Source organism: Procambarus clarkii, chromosome 2 (assembly GCF_040958095.1).
Source record: "Procambarus clarkii isolate CNS0578487 chromosome 2, FALCON_Pclarkii_2.0, whole genome shotgun sequence".
Lineage (NCBI taxonomy): Eukaryota > Metazoa > Arthropoda > Malacostraca > Decapoda > Cambaridae > Procambarus > Procambarus clarkii.
Window position 1 is genome coordinate 10,815,203 of NC_091151.1, and position 15,515 is coordinate 10,830,717.

General features: G+C 47.3%; 1 protein-coding gene across 1 annotated transcript in view; it reads right to left on the minus strand.

Annotated features, from left to right (window-relative positions):
* The window catches only part of LOC138367350 (inactive protein tyrosine kinase pTKL-like), a 62,334-nt gene that overhangs the window by 15,654 nt on the left and 31,165 nt on the right, over positions 1-15,515 (minus strand). The gene's annotated exons all lie outside the window — the stretch shown is intronic.

Consider the following 15,515-nt stretch of genomic DNA (forward strand, 5'->3'; position numbering starts at 1 on the left):
TAGGGTGAAGGGTGAGGGGGGGGAGTGTAGGGTGAAGGGTGAGGGGGGGAGTGTAGGGTGAGGGTAGTGTAGGGTGAAGGGTGAGGGGGTAGTGTAGGGTGAAGGGTGAGAGAAGTGTAGGGTGAAGGGTGAGGGGGGGTAGTGTAGGGTGAGGGTAGTGGGGAAGGGTGAGGGTAGTGTAGGGTGAAGGGTGAGGGGGTAGTGTAGGGTGAGGGTAGTGGGGAAGGGTGAGGGTAGTGTAGGGTGAAGGTAGTGGGGAAGGGTGAGGGGGTAGTATAGGGTGAAGGTAGTGGGGAAGGGTGAGGGTAGTGTAGGGTGAAGGGTGAGGGGGGGTAGTGTAGGGTGAGGGTAGTGGGGAAGGGTGAGGGTAGTGTAGGGTGAAGGTAGTGGGGAAGGGTGAAGGTAGTGGGGAAGGGTGAAGGTAGTGTAGGGTGAAGGTAGTGGGGAAGGGTGAAGGTAGTGGGGAAGGGTGAGGGGGTAGTGTAGGGTGAAGGGTGAGGGTAGTGTAGGGTGAAGGTAGTGGGGAAGGGTGAGGGTAGTGTAGGGTGAAGGTAGTGGGGAAGGGTGAGGGTAGTGTAGGGTGAAGGTAGTGGGGAAAGGTGAGGGTAGTGTAGGGTGAAGGTAGTGGGGAAGGGTGAGGGTAGTGTAGGGTGAAGGTAGTGGGGAAGGGTGAGGGTAGTGTAGGGTGAAGGTAGTGGGGAAGGGTGAGGGGGTAGTGTAGGGTGAAGGGTGAGGGGGTAGTGTATGGTGAAGGTAGTGGGGAAGGGTGAGGGTAGTGGGGAAGGGTGAGGGTAGTGGGGAAGGGTGAGGGTAGTGGGGAAGGGTGAGGGTAGTGTAGGGTGAAGGTAATGGGGAAGAGTGAGAGTAAAGTAGTGTAGTGTGAGGAGAGGAGAGAGAGTAACTCTAGCCGGACATAGATGAGAAATGTACAGTTAAATGAGACTTATTATATACCGAAGATGAGGTGACATGAGTTTAAAAGATGAGGAGGAGAAGGTGCTTGTTGAGCAACCTGTGAGATGGAGTGATGAGGGAAGGGGAGTGTATGAGAGAAAGAGAAAATAGGTGAGAGGGGAAGGAAGGGTTGGAGGTGATGATAGTGTTATTATGGACAGTAATAGTATGGCAGGTGAAGTGGAACAGGACATAGAGGGCAATAGAGAAATGCTTTTTTTGGGACAGGCGGGAAGAGAATTAATAAAAAAAGAAATGGGAAGGTAAGGGTAAGTAAAGGAATGGCAAGAAATAAGAGGAATTAGGAAAGGAAAGAAAACAAACGATTTGAAAGGAATAAATAGGAAGAGAAAAGTAGGATAAGAAATTTAATGGTGGGAAGAGAAGGAAAGGAATAGGAAGCGCTCGGAATGCTCAACCCCCGCAAGCAAGACTAGTTGAGTAGACGAAGATAGGAGTAGAGGAGGGAAGGAAAGAGATGAGGAAAGGTAAGAGAGAAGCGTAGAGTAAGGAGAGGAAGGGGGGAAGAACGTTCCGGTGGGAACTTCGGAGAGTAAAAGAGGCAACAGTCTTCCCTTTGCACTGTTAGTTTGTGAGGTAGTGACTGTGAGGTAGTAGCTGTGAGGTAGTGACTGTGGTAGTGACTGTGAGGTAGTGACTGTGAGGTAGTGACTGTGAGGTAGTGACTGTGAGGTAGTGACTGTGAGGTAGTGACTGTGGTAGTGACTGTGAGGTAGTAGCTGTGAGGTAGTGACTGTGAGGTAGTGACTGTGAGGTAGTGACTGTGAGGTAGTAGCTGTGAGGTAATGACTGTGGTAGTGACTGTGAGGTAGTGACTGTGAGGTAGTGACTGTGAGGTAGTGACTGTGAGGTAGTGACTGTGGTAGTGACTGTGAGGTAGTGACTGTGGTAGTGACTGTGAGGTAGTGACTGTGAGGTAGTGACTGTGAGGTAGTAGCTGTGAGGTAGTGACTGTGGTAGTGACTGTGAGGTAGTGACTGTGAGGTAGTGACTGTGAGGTAGTGACTGTGAGGTAGTGACTGTGAGGTAGTGACTGTGGTAGTGACTGTGAGGTAGTGACTGTGAGGTAGTGACTGTGAGGTAGTGACTGTGAGGTAGTGACTGTGAGGTAGTGACTGTGGTAGTGACTGTGAGGTAGTGACTGTGAGGTAGTGACTGTGAGGTAGTGACTGTGAGGTAGTGACTGTGGTAGTGACTGTGAGGTAGTGACTGTGAGGTAGTGACTGTGAGGTAGTGACTGTGAGGTAGTGACTGTGAGGTAGTGACTGTGAGGTAGTGACTGTGAGGTAGTGGCTGTGAGGTAGTGACTGTGAGGTAGTGACTGTGAGGTAGTGACTGTGAGGTAGTGACTGTGAGGTAGTGACTGTGAGGTAGTGGCTGTGAGGTAGTGACTGTGAGGTAGTGACTGTGAGGTAGTGACTGTGAGGTAGTGGCTGTGAGGTAGTGACTGTGAGGTAGTGACTGTGAGGTAGTGACTGTGAGGTAGTGAGAGGAGATTGTGAGGTAGTGACTGTGAGGTAGAGGCTGTGAGGTAGTGGCTGTGAGGTAGTGACTGTGAGGTAGTGACTGTGAGGTAGTGACTGTGAGGTAGTGACTGTGAGGTAGTGACTGTGGTAGTGACTGTGGTAGTGACTGTGAGGTAGTGACTGTGAGGTAGAGGCTGTGAGGTAGTGACTGTGAGGTAGTGACTGTGAGGTAGTGACTGTGAGGTAGTGACTGTGAGGTAGTGACTGTGAGGTAGTGGCTGTGAGGTAGTGACTGTGAGGTAGTGACTGTGAGGTAGTGACTGTGAGGTAGTGACTGTGAGGTAGTGGCTGTGAGGTAGTGGCTGTGAGGTAGTGACTGTGAGGTAGTGACTGTGAGGTAGTGACTGTGAGGTAGTGAGAGGAGATTGTGAGGTAGTGACTGTGAGGTAGAGGCTGTGAGGTAGTGGCTGTGAGGTAGTGACTGTGAGGTAGTGACTGTGAGGTAGTGACTGTGAGGTAGTGACTGTGAGGTAGTGACTGTGAGGTAGTGACTGTGAGGTAGTGACTGTGAGGTAGTGACTGTGGTAGTGACTGTGGTAGTGACTGTGAGGTAGTGACTGTGAGGTAGTGGGTGTGAGGTAGTGACTGTGAGGTAGTGACTGTGAGGTAGTGACTGTGAGGTAGTGACTGTGAGGTAGTGACTGTGGTAGTGACTGTGAGGTAGTGGCTGTGAGGTAGTGACTGTGAGGTAGTGGCTGTGAGGTAGTGGCTGTGAGGTAGTGAGTGAAGATTGTGAGGTAGTGAGAGAAGATTGTGAGGTAGTGAGAGGAGATTGTGAGGTAGTGAGAGAAGATTGTAAGATAGTGAGAGGAGACTGTGAGGTAGTGAGAGAAGATTGTGAGGTAGTGAGAGGAGATTGTGAGGTAGTGAGAGGAGATTGTGAGGTAGTGAGAGAAGATTGTGAGGTAGTGAGAGAAGATTGTGAGGTAGTGACAGAAGATTGTGTGATAGTGTATGGAGTTTGTGAGGTAGCGAGAAGAGGTAGTGATAATGTTGGAAGGAGATTATGAGCATGGAGAATAATATAGCGAGATCTATTGGATGAGATTGTGAGATGTGGGAGAAAATTCTAAGGTGTGTGAAGAGATTTTGAGAATGCAGCAAGAAGATTGTGAGGACGTTGGTAGGAGATAGTGAGAGTATGAGTATGATATTATCTGTAGAAAGAGATTGTGAAAGTGTTGGGAGAGATTGAGAAAAGTTAGATGCGGGGTCGGGGAGGGGAGGGGTTAGGGGAGGGGTTAGGGGAGGGGTCGCAATGCGTTGAGTCCCAGGAATCGTAGGTGTGGGGGCAATAGGGGCCCAGGGTGAACGATTCTTGGGTTCCGTCTTCCTGTGTACTGGGTGTGTGGAGGCGCACTTTTTGGCTGAAATATTGTCCAGCAAGTGGTGTCAAGCTGCCTAGGGAACCAGAAGTAAACTGTCCGGTCATTTCTCGTGGAGGACTGAGCCGGAGGTCATTGTAGACAGGTCTGGTGAAGACAGTACCTGAATTAGTGGCAAACAAGTGCCTTTTCTTTAAACATATAAGTGTAGAGTAAACAACTGTAAACTAGTTCCCAGAGACACATAATGTGGCACAATTAACACATTCGAAAATACGTCAGCACCAATCGGGTGTGCAATTATGAACACCGACGGAGGTATAGCAAACAAGAACGCTCCTTGTGGTTACAGTATTTGCTGGGGTCGACAATGTGGCAAGCATCAAACTATGCTGTTTGAGGCAGGATTCTTCATGAATATCTGATAGTAGCGACGGTGACGAGAGCAGAGGTGACTGTCACCGCTAGTGGGTGTAGTGACTGGTGAGGGTGTTGAGGAGAGCAGAGGTGACTGTCACCGCTGGTGGGTGTAGTGACTGGTGAGGGTGTTGAGGAGAGCAGAGGTGACTGTCACCGCTGGAGGGTGTAGTGACTGGTGAGGGTGTTGAGGAGAGCAGAGGTGACTGTCACCGCTGGAGGGTGTAGTGACTGGTGAGGGTGTTGAGGAGAGCAGAGGTGACTGTCACCGCTGGAGGGTGTAGTGACTGGTGAGGGTGTTGAGGAGAGCAGAGGTGACTGTCACCGCTGGTGGGTGTAGTGACTGGTGAGGGTGTTGAGGAGAGCAGAGGTGACTGTCACTGCTGGTGGGTGTAGTGACTGGTGAGGGTGTTGAGGAGAGCAGAGGTGACTGTCACTGCTGGTGGGTGTAGTGACTGGTGAGGGTGTTGAGGAGAGCAGAGGTGACTGTCACCGCTGGTGGGTGTAGTGACTGGTGAGGGTGTTAAGGAGAGCAGAGGTGACTGTCACCGCTGGTGGTGTAGTGACTGGTGAGGGTGTTGAGGAGAGCAGAGGTGACTGTCACTGCTGGAGGATGTAGTGACTGGTGAGGATGTTGAGGAGAACAGAGGTGACTGTCACTGCTGGTTGGTGTAGTGACTGGTGAGGGTGTTGAGGAGAGCAGAGGTGACTGTCACTGCTGGTGGTGTAGTGACTGGCGAGGTTGTTGAAGAGATCTGAGGTGACTGTCACTGCTGGAGGGTGTAGTGACTGGTGAGGGTGTTGAGGAAAGCAGAGGTGACTGTCACTGCTGGTGGGTGTAATGACTGCTGGAGGGTGTAGTGACTGGTGAGGGTGTTGAGGAGAGCAGAGGTGACTGTCACTTCTGGAGGGTGTAGTGACTGGTGAGGGTGTTGAGGCGAGCAGAGGTGACTGTCACTTCTGGAGGGTGTAGTGACTGGTGAGGGTGTTGAGGAGAGCAGAGGTGACTGTCACTGCTGGAGGGTGTAGTGACTGGTGAGGGTGTTGAGTAGAGCAGAGGTGACTGTCACTGCTGGAGGGTGTAGTGACTGGTGAGGTTGTCGAGTAACTTGTATACGTCAGTGAGCAGTGAAGAACGTTCAATTTCAGAATTCGGTGTGGAATGTCATGTAGTGTTGGTACGAACTCGCAGATGGAGTTGGTAAATTTAGAGTTAAAACTTGATGGAAAAAGTGGCGATATTTAAAACTTTAGACAGGATGGTGAGAACAAACTTATCTTTCTGGCCTCCGGTTGAAAAGATAAATTTAATTGAGGGCTTGGAGGTTAGTTCACGAGGGGATAGACAAATCCTTCGAGATACAGCATAATAAGAGGAAAATCTGAGGATTATAGGATAGAGGATTTTAGATCCGTGTCTTAAGGATATGGACTGCCTAGGGTTTGTGAGGATGGGAGTCGAGTTCTACCAGGTTTCAGTGCCGCAGAAATCGATATTTTTTTCTTGGGACGGGCGGAGCTCCGTGGATGGCGCAATAAACCGCCAATATCTGTTGCTGGAAAATTTCTAGAGAAAGCGAAAGAAATTTTCGTTACACTGTCTCTGGAGGAACGTAGAGATTACAGATGTTTAACACACAAGGTATTACGGATTTCCCACCATACACTCTAAAATTAACTGCTTAAATCCACGAAAAAATACGAGAATCGAATGTAACACTTTGTTATGTAGCAGAGGTTGCCAGACACGCTAGACGAAGGAGTGGGACCAACTGAAGTTATTAGTAAATTGAGAGCCGTTTCAGAAACATTTCGAGTCTGGGATCCGAAACCGGTTGAACAATAGAAAGCTCAAAACCTTGTTTGAAATGACGAGGATAATACACACGAAGGACAACGATCTGACGGTATGACAAGGCATCAGAGGCAACGGTTATCTAATGTACTGACCCCAACCCATGTTTCTTCTACCATATCTACTACACATTTATCTTCTTTATCTACTAAATATTTCTCTCTACCATATCTACTACATAATTCATTCTACCATATCTACTGTGGGAGCCGACCTGTGAGATTTATATTTATTTAATTTATATGAATATATATAGAATTTATATTTACGTTAATTTATATACTTCGATAGCAATTTGTATAATGATAAGTGGACTGTATTTCTGCAATAATCTCAATCTCACAAATCGATCCTCTACACATTAGGGGGGGTTTATGTTAATTGAATATATACGCAGCCAATCAAACTACAGTATTAACTACATACATTGAAAAGGTTCCTTATCTTATAGTACAGCAGGTTAGTCCACCAGGTATAACTAGGGTGTAGACACCAAATTATCCTCTTTGAGGTAGCTTCCATCACCCAGTAACTGGTGCACACAGTCTTGCTTCCTCGTCTTGACCTGTTAAAAGGGCGCTAGCTGTGAAGCCAGGTACCTATATATGACAAGCTATATCAGAGAAAACACTATACATGGAACAATAAAGACCTGGCTTAATTACCTTTAGTTTGAGGCTATGTCGTGCTCTAACGGGATCACCCTATATAATGACATTAATGGCCATAAATGAAAGATACATGGGTTTCGGAAAGAACACTTAACTTGAATTTGTAGACAGCGTGTTGGAGATGGTACACCTTTGGTTTCCATAACACTACGTCCAAGTAAAATTAACAGGAGCCGAATTTGCTCCCGTGAGCCTCTGGTCTAGTATCAACAACAATGGCTGCCCTCCTTCCTCCCTGACGCCTGGCTTACATTGTCCAGATTTCAGAAAGTGATAGAAGGGTCACATTTACTCTACTTTAATATTGATAATTAAGTTAATTTATATAAGATGTTTTTATAATGGTAAAGTCCAAAGACTAATGTATTTAAGAATAATTCCCAGCAGAATAGCTGGTGAATTATAATAGTATGTGGTGATGATATCCCGTTTTCTTTAGACGGTAATTCCACTACAAGTTACGTTTTCTATGGGTAACTTGTTTATACAATACAGCTATTATCTGTATGATTATTAAATGGTGTCGGATTTTCCGACATCTACTTCATATTTCTCTCACCTATACATATACACCACACACGGTATACTTCGCGAAGAGACGTATTAAACACTTAGGTGGGTTAGACAGACTGGTAAATGTTCACAATGAATACCTATAGAAAACGAGAACAAAAATGGAAGCTTGAGACTTAGATGAGTCACAAAGATGTTCGGAAGTTTACCTTTAAGTGTAATGGTAAAATGTAAATAACCGAAGGAACAGGTTGGAGAGGCATTCTTAATTTTAAAAGTAGATGTGATAGGAAAATAGGTCAGAAGACATTGTTTTAGCAACCGGTGACAGGGAAAAAAGGGTCCAAGAGCAAGAACTCGATTCTACAAGCCAAATAGGTGAGTACACACAAACACACACCAAAGCGCACACAGCCCCAGTGGAGCCAGCCGTGAAGGGAGGGTCGCGGGGTCACGCGCTAGTTAAACGTCAATATTTTTGGGTTAATTAAGGCTACAGTGACAGATTACAGATCTAGGAGTATCACAAAGCGTATAACCGCCGCGAATAGGAAAGAAAAATACAGTGCTATCACTAGAACTTTGTGTTAAGCAGTGAATTCACCAGACAGGCCACGTGGGAGGGCCAACGAGGCTTTGTTTACATATTGGGTCAAGTGATCAGTGGTACAGTATATTGGTGAACTGTAACACAACAGATGCACCGATACAGTGACTGACTCCAGAGATTTGTGTAAGATAGAGAAGAACCGCCATCATCAATCTATTGGATTAGTGAATCACTATGTGAGAGACGACGACGGATCACTTCATCATCCAGCCATCGTAATTATCCACCTGGTTGTGTGAGCGGGAGGCTGACGGGTAGGTACTCCTCTCTGGTCAATTCTTCAGGTGTATAGAATGAGGTAAAATATTATCAAATTCTTGTTCAGTATATCATATACAATTAAAATCTCAAAGTGGCTCATTTTGGGTAGAGGTTGACATTTACAAGACCCCCGTAACACGCGCATGTACACACGCACGAACGCAGGCACGCACACGTACGTTTGCAAGCACACACGCACGCACACGCAAAAGCAAACACACACACACACACACGCACACGCACACGCACACACAAACGTCCAGTCAGGCTAGAAAGGATTAACATCTTTTGTGGAAAGGGGATAAGACCTAACTCATAATCCACCCTTTCTCTTACCCCCCCATCTCACTCCCCCCCCCCCACTCCCACTCCCCACGCTCTCTATCTCTCTCTCCTTCTTTCCCTCTCTCCCTCTCTCCTCCTCTCTCCCACTCCCCCCCCACACACACACATACACACACACACAGTTGATTGGCAGTTGAGAGGAGGGACCAAAGAGCCAAAGCTCAACCCCCGCAAGCACAATTAGGTGAGCACACACACACACACACACACACACACACACACACACACACTGGGGTTAGTGTAGACTAACAAACGCTAGGGGAAAGAAAAGGGATCAAGCAGGATGGTAAGAAAACAGAACACAGGTGGAGGAGAGGAACAGGACGAGTCATACATGGAGATGACTGTTCGCGCATGGAGGGAAATCACTGAGGAACTGAAAGACATGAGAGGACTCATAAATAAATTGCAGAATGCACTAAAGGCAGCGCAAGAGGAGATTACTAACCTAAAAAAAGGATCCTCTCAGACTGAGGCCCAGGGGACCAACCCCCAGGTACCAGGAGATGCAGCAGTGGCAGGGACCCCTACAATGGGTGCCACCTTTGCTGAAATGCTGAAGAGCCCAGGAGCAATGGCCACAGTCGAGGAAGTTGTAATGAAAGCAGTAACCTCACAGGAGGCAGCTAGATGCACGAGCCAGTTACTGGAAAGGAAAAGAACTGTAGTAGTGATAGGTGTTAAGGAACAAGAGGGTTCCACAAGGGAAGAATGGAGGTCTAAGGACAAAGCTGCAGTGGCAGGGGTACTGAAGGAGATAGGTCTGGAAGGGGCTGAAACAGACATAGAAAAGTTTTTCCGGATTGGCCAGTACAACAAAGACAAAGACCGGTTGATCAAGGTAGTGCTCAAAAACGAGTGCATCAAAGAGGACATACTAGCAAAAAAAAAGCAAACTGAAACATGTAACAAATTACAGACAGGTATTCCTTCAGAGGGACATGACCAGGACACAGGTAATACAGGCAGCAGATGCAAGGAAAAGGCGCAGGCAGAGGGAAAGGAGCCAGGGAGCCTCAACCCCCAACCCAGCAATCACAGGGGGGAGTGTGGAACCCCAACCCAGCACCTCGGGAACCCCAGAGGGGACTGCAACATCCCAACTCACCACCCTATAGGTGGGGAGTTCCACCATTCTACCCAATTCCACCCTCCCTCCCTACCCCGAGTACCCCCTTCCCTCCCACCCCCTGGTCCTCCTCCTGCCCCAAGCCGGCCCCAGACATGAACTAAGTCCTCCATCCCCCACCCCAGTTCTAAGCCATCGTCCGCCTGCCCCTCCTGACCCCCCCCCACCCTACCTCCCTCAGAACCCCTGGTAACTACCCTACAGGAGGATGAGCCTACCCAAGCAGCAATGCCCATGTAACAGCTTCCTGAACTAGTGGGGAGGGTGGGTGCAAATGGACATAGGAAAGTGAGCTTCAAGGTAATGTACTCAAATATCTATGGAATTACCAACAAAGCAAGTGAACTGGCAGAAAGGGCGCAGGAAGAAAACCTAGATGTAATAGGACTCACAGAAACAAAATTGTCAGGAGTCATAACAAATGCTGTGTTTCCAAAGGACTTTTATATAGTAAGGAAAGAAAGAGATGGGAGAGGAGGAGGAGGAGTGGCTCTGCTGATAAGGAAGGACTGGCGCTTTGAAGAGATGGAAATTCTGGGCTGCGATGGATTCAGAGATTACATAACAGGAAGTATGGCATTGGGTGGACCTAAGATAATAGTGGCAGTCATTTACAACCCTCCATTAAATGACAGAAGACCCAGACAAGAGTTCGACAGAAACAACATGGCTACCATTAACATAATAGAGAGAGCAGCTTCAGTTGCTTGCAGGAATGGATCCAGACTCTTAATCATAGGCGATTTCAACCATGGAAAGATAGACTGGGAGAATGAGGACCCACATGGAGGTGAAGACACATGGAGATCTAAACTTTCGGAAGTGAGTACAAGGAACTTTCTGAGCCAACATGTCAAGGGACCCACAAGAATGAGAGGAAATGACGAACCAACTAGACTACCTGATTTTCACCTTAAATGGCTAAGAAATAAGGGAAGTCATATATGTAGCCCACATAGGAATGAGTGACCACAGTGTATTGATATTTGAGTATCTGGTAGAAGTAGGGATAACCTATCCAAGGATGGGATTGGAAGGAAAAAGACTAAATAACCGAAGAGGAAAATATGACGAGATGAGGAACTTCCTAATGGGAATACCATGGAAAACAGAACTCAGAGAAAAGACTGTACAGGATATGATGGATTATGTCACTCAGAAGTGTCAGGAGGCTGCAGACAGGTTTATCATAGTCTAAAAAAGTGAAAAATGAAAAGCAACAGAAGAATCCATGGTTCAACCAGGAATGTGCAGCAGCGAAGCAATTGAGTAAAAGAACATGGAGAAACTACAGGAACAACAGAACACCAGAGAGCAGGGAGAAATACCAGAGGGCCAGAAATGAGTACATCAGAGTGAGGAGAGAAGCAGAGAGACAGCATGAAAATGACATCGCGAGTAAAGCTAAGACCCAGCCAAAGCTGCTCCACAGCCACATCAGGAGGTAAACAGCAGTGAAGGAACAAGTGATGAAACTGAGAAAAGGGGAGAACAGATACACAGAGAACGATAAAGAGGTGTGTGAAAAACTCAACAAGAGATTCCAGGAGGTCTTCACAATAGAACAAGGAGAGGTCCCTGCACTAAATGAGGAGGTAAACCGAACAACCTTGGAGGAAATTTTCTGAAACGACGACGTTTCGGTCCGTCCTGGACCATTATCTCTGCTCCACCACCTCTCACAGTCGACTTGATAATGGTCCAGGACGGACCGACACGTCGTCGTTTCTCCATCTTCTGATGTGTGGTTTGGTCATATTATATAATGGTCAATTGTAACTTCAATTCTACCCTGAATTGTTGAAGTATTCCCTGTTACTGTTTATCAGGAGATTATTTTGTGTGGCTTGGCATACGACCAGAGATAATTTCGTCCGTATTTTGTACTTAGCTCTACTCAGTGTATTATTGTAATATCCCTTACTATGGTCAGTTTACCACTGTAATGTTCTTAGCAGTCGTCAGTGTATTTCTGTCCTGTCCTTAGCTGTGGTCAATGGTCATCTTCCTAATCTTTATAGGTAGTCAGTATACCTCTGTTATGTACCTAGCATTAGTCAGTGTACCTCTGTTATGTACTTAGCATTAGTCAGTGTCCCTCTAGCATGTCCCTAGCAGTGGTCAGTGTCCCTCTAGCAGGTCCCTAGCAGTAGTCATTGTACCTCTGGCATGTACCTAGCAGTGGTCAGTGTCCCTCTAGCATGTCCCTAGCAGTGGTCAGTGTCCCTCTAGCATGTCCCTAGCAGTAGTCATTATACCTCTGGCATGTCCCTAGCAGTAGTCATTGTACCTCTGGCATGTACCTGGCAGTAGTCATTGTACCTCTGCCATGTCCCTAGCAGTAGTCATTGTACCTCTGGCATGTACCTAGCAGTAGTCATTGTACCTCTGGCATGTCCCTAGCAGTAGTCATTGTACCTCTGGCATGTACCTAGCAGTAGTCATTGTACCTCTGGCATGTCCCTAGCAGTAGTCATTGTACCTCTGGCATGTACCTAGCAGTAGTCATTGTACCTCTGGCATGTCCCTAGCAGTGGTCATTGTACCTCTGGCATGTACCTAGCAGTAGTCATTGTACCTCTGGCATGTCCCTAGCAGTAGTCATTGTACCTCTGGCATGTACCTAGCAGTAGTCATTGTACCTCTGGCATGTCCCTAGCAGTGGTCATTGTACCTCTGGCATGTACCTAGCAGTAGTCATTGTACCTCTGGCATGTCCCTAGCAGTAGTCATTGTACCTCTGGCATGTACCTAGCAGTAGTCATTGTACCTCTGGCATGTCCCTAGCAGTGGTCATTGTACCTCTGGCATGTACCTAGCAGTAGTCATTGTACCTCTGGCATGTCCCTAGCAGTAGTCATTGTACCTCTGGTATGTACCTAGCAGTAGTCATTGTACCTCTGGCATGTCCCTAGCAGTGGTCATTGTACCTCTGGCATGTACCTAGCAGTAGTCATTGTACCTCTGGCATGTACCTAGCAGTAGTCATTGTACCTCTGGCATGTACCTAGCAGTAGTCATTGTACCTCTGGCATGTCCCTAGCAGTAGTCATTGTACCTCTGGCATGTACCTAGCAGTAGTCATTGTACCTCTGGCATGTCCCTAGCAGTGGTCATTGTACCTCTGGCATGTACCTAGCAGTAGTCATTGTACCTCTGGCATGTCCCTAGCAGTAGTCATTGTACCTCTGGTATGTACCTAGCAGTAGTCATTGTACCTCTGCCATGTCCCTAGCAGTGGTCATTGTACCTCTGGCATGTACCTAGCAGTAGTCATTGTACCTCTGGCATGTCCCTAGCAGTAGTCATTGTACCTCTGGCATGTACCTAGCAGTAGTCATTGTACCTCTGGCATGTACCTAGCAGTAGTCATTGTACCTCTGGCATGTCCCTAGCAGTGGTCATTGTACCTCTGGCATGTACCTAGCAGTAGTCATTGTACCTCTGGCATGTACCTAGCAGTAGTCAGTGTACCTCTGTTATGTACTTAGCAGTAGTCAGTGTACCTCTGTTATGTACCTGGCTGTGGTCAAAGTACCTCTGCCATGTCCCTAGGATTGGTCAGTGTACCGCTGTCATTTCCCTGGAGGTGGTCAGTGGTCATGTCCCTAGTCCCTAGCTGTGATCCCAGCACAAGTTCCCTGTGACAGAGGAGACATTGTGCAGAGTTCTACAAACTCACGTTTTATGCACACGAAGAAAAAGTGTGTTTTGAAACAAGTAGTTATCTTAATACTCTTGTTAACAGCACTTCTGCCTCAATCATCTTGAGGTTATCTTCAGATGATTTCGGGGTTTTTTTAGTGTCCCTACGGCCCGGTCCTCGACCAGGCCTCAATCTGCGGCACGCCTTCGGATCTGTCACGGAAGGCATTTACCTCCGGACCAGGTCGGATGGGAAGCTCTTTAACCTCGCCAGGCTGAGAGCCAAGACAAAGGTTCGGCTGAGGTGTCTGCGCGACTTCCTCTTTGCCGACGACGCAGCAGTCACTGCCCACTCAGCTGAAGACCTCCAACGGCTCATAACCCGCTTCAGCGAGGCCTCTCAGGCTTTCGGACTCACCATCAGTCTGAAGAAAACACAAGTCATGGGACAAGGAGTGGACTCCCCACCTGACATCCGCATCTCTGATTCCAAACTGGAAGTTGTTCACGACTTCGTGTACCTGGGCTCCACAATCTCTGACTCCCTCTCTCTTGATACGGAGCTAAACAAACGCATCGGTAAGGCATCTACTACCATGTCCAAACTGACAAAGAGAGTGTGGGCCAATAATAGGCTAACTGAGTATACTAAGATTCAGGTTTACAGATCCTGTGTCCTGAGCACTCTCCTTTATGGCAGTGAGTCTTGGACACTCCGCGCCCGTCAGGAAAGACGGCTGAATGCCTACCACATGCGCTGCCTTAGACACATCTTGGACATCACCTGGCAGGACAAGGTGACAAACAACAACGTCTTGGGGAGAGCAAGAATCACCAGCATGTACACAATGCTGAAACAGAGACGAATGCGCTGGCTCGGGCACGTTGTGCGAATGGGCGACGGCAGGATCCCCAAGGATCTCCTGTATGGAGAGCTGAGGCAGGGAAAGCGTCCAGTAGGCAAGCCCCAGCTACGGTACAAAGACGTATGCAAAAGGGACCTGAAAGCCATGGACGTCGATCTCGCTATATGGGAGACACTGGCTACAGACCGTTCAGCCTGGAGGCAGTCTGTTCAACGAGGTCTCTCCAAGTTCGAGGAGTCACTTGCCAAGGAATCGGAGGCAAAGAGACAGAGAAGGAAAGCCGGTAACCAGGAAGACAGACCAGAATCGGACTTCGTTTGTGCTCGGTGTGGGATGGACTGCCACTCTCGGATTGGCCTCATCAGTCACACCAGACGCTGCACCAGGATTGACAACTAGGGCGCAACTCCATAGTCTCCCGAGACTGAAGGATGCCTACTATACTACTTGTTAACAGCACTTCTGCCTCAATCATCTTGAGGTTATCTTCAGATGATTTCGGGGCTTTTTTAGTGTCCCTACGGCCCGGTCCTCGACCAGGCCTCCACCCCCCGTGACAGCTGACTAACACCCAGGTACCTATTTTACTGCTAGGTAACAGGGGCATAGGATGAAAGAAACTCTGCCCATTATTTCTCGCCGGCGCCTGGGATCGAACCCAGGACCACAGGATCACAAGTCCAGCGTGCTGTCCGCTCGGCCGACCGGCTCCTCATTACATTACCAGCGTTATTACACAATATTTTTACCAATATTCTAAGCCAAAGTATTTCAATTAATTTCTAAAAATGTAAGTTGGGCAAGAACTTCTATACACCTTTTGAGTCCATTCGAAATTAATACGATTTGTTTAAGATGTTATGAATACACCGCCAAGATCTGTATATAAATATTGCCTTTGTTATTCAGTTTTGAGTTGAATATTATGCACATTTTTCCATGAACTTTATAGAATGATAATTATTGGTGGTCTGTGGGAGATAGGATAGAGAATGAGAAGACAAATCCATTTTTTTCGGTATTAAAAAGACAAGTTCTATTTTGAAAGATGTTTTGAGACATGAAAAAATATGATGGGTGGGGATTAGCTTATGCTCATCAGGTTCGCCAGAATTTAAAAAAGATCGACGTCCCATGTTCTCATTCAGACTCCTCACGATGAATTTTGTCCCAGTGTACTTATGAAAATATTTTGAAAACAAAAATCAATACGTATTTCTTATAGAATCATCCACATTTATTCATTGATTTCCGAAAAAAGGCAGAAATGTCCTGCGATCTAACTACGGCCACAGTCTCAGAAATCACATTAATAATATTCTGGCCCTGCTGGTCCTATACAAGACTGAAGGGCAACTCACAAAGCCGAAAGTAGAT